The sequence below is a fragment of the Ixodes scapularis genome, unplaced genomic scaffold, assembly GCF_016920785.2.
Source record: "Ixodes scapularis isolate PalLabHiFi unplaced genomic scaffold, ASM1692078v2 PGA_scaffold1__304_contigs__length_218370807, whole genome shotgun sequence".
Taxonomy (NCBI): Eukaryota; Metazoa; Arthropoda; class Arachnida; order Ixodida; family Ixodidae; genus Ixodes; species Ixodes scapularis.
In genome coordinates, this window is record NW_024609846.1 from 102811034 (window position 1) to 102812711 (window position 1678).

Consider the following 1678-nt stretch of genomic DNA (forward strand, 5'->3'; position numbering starts at 1 on the left):
TGAGAAAAGTTTTAATTCTGATGACTGACGTCTTTTTTTTTCTTTCTCTCTCTCTCTTGTTGCTTTACATTGTTTGAGTACTGGGCTGTACAGAGGCACGGACGCGACAATTGCCAATACATGGAATGTGGTGTTTCCAGCACAGGCGTGCTGAGAAGAGAGGTGGGGGCAACGACGACCGACAAGGTCTATTTGTCGACTTTGACATCATTTGGGTCCGTTGCAGCCTCGGTGGGCTTCAGAAAGCTTGCCTCTGCTTTTTGCGCATGTTCCAGTGGAGGCACTCAGCCAGGCTGTCGAACCAGTCCGATATCTGGTCTTGGTCACAGATGGAAGGCACCGGGTAGATAGATGTGGTCACCTTGAGGCTGCAATGAGGAGGATGCGAGCTCTTTAAGCTCCATCGAGATTGTGTGCTTTGCTCTTGGATTGTTTTAAAAACGGTCAGCCTTAAAAGTCAGGGAAATTCTTGTCTGTTTGCATTTGTTTTTCTTAAATGTGCTCTAACTAAAAAGGTTTGTTTTAAAGACCATTGTACAACATCGGTTCTCCGCAGGAAAGACTAATCCTCTTAGTGTTACACATTATGGAAATACACAGCTCAGTAAATGTACACAAAGAAAAGATACAGCCAAGACAGCACACAGCTGTATGTTGTCATGTTTGTGCCTTTTCTTTGTCACGTTTAGTGAGCTGTTTATCTCAGTTACGTACAACATGGTGAAAGGGTGCAAGATATGAGAAAGGCTGGACAGAAGCGCTGAAGGACAGGGGCACTTTGTTCCTGTCCTTTGGCTCTTCTATTCAAGTCATGAACCATTTAGCACTTGTTGATATGAGAAAGGCACTGTTGGGTAAAGTACAGGGTGTCACAAAGAAAATTTACAGGGTTTATATTTCCACAAAAATAAACTAGGCATCGCCCAACGCTCATTGTCCGCTCGAAGGTAGCTCGAGAGGTCACAACCAGATGCCAAAGTTTCAGCCCGATCCGATAACTTAATCAAAAGTTATAAGTGTTTTTCTGAAAATTTCAATGGGAAAATGGCAGCCGACGGAGTTTTTCGAATACATGGGGATCTATGGCACCAGAAACCGAAAACGGGCAAAAATGAGCTCCATTTTCCCTTTGAAATTTTCAGAAAATCACTTATAACTTTTGATTTTAAGTTATCGGATCGGGCTGAAACTTTGGCATCTGGCTGTGACCTCTAGCGCTACCTTTGGGCGGAGAACGAGCGTTCGGGCGATGCCTAGTTTATTTTTGCGGTAAAAAAAAAAAAAAAAAACTGTAAATTTTCTTTGTGACACTCTGTACATCTAAAAGTACAAAGTAAATAAGGGGTTATGTACTTCAAGTTAGGTAGTAAGTACACCGGGCACAATGTACTTGAAGGAAAGTACAGGGTGTCCCCCCGAGAAATTGTACAGGTTTTGTTTTCACCGCAATAATGAACTACGCACCGCCGAACGCTCATTCTCTGCCCAAATCTAGTGCGAGGTCCGAACTAGATGCCAAAGTTTCAGCCCTAACCGTTATCTTATCAGAAGTTGTGCGTTTTTCTGAAATTTTCAATGGGAAAATGGCAGCCGACGGAGCTCTCCAACACGTGGAGCTCTGTGGCGCCAGTTACTAAAAACGGGCAAAAATGGACCCCATTTTCCTCATCTTGTAAAC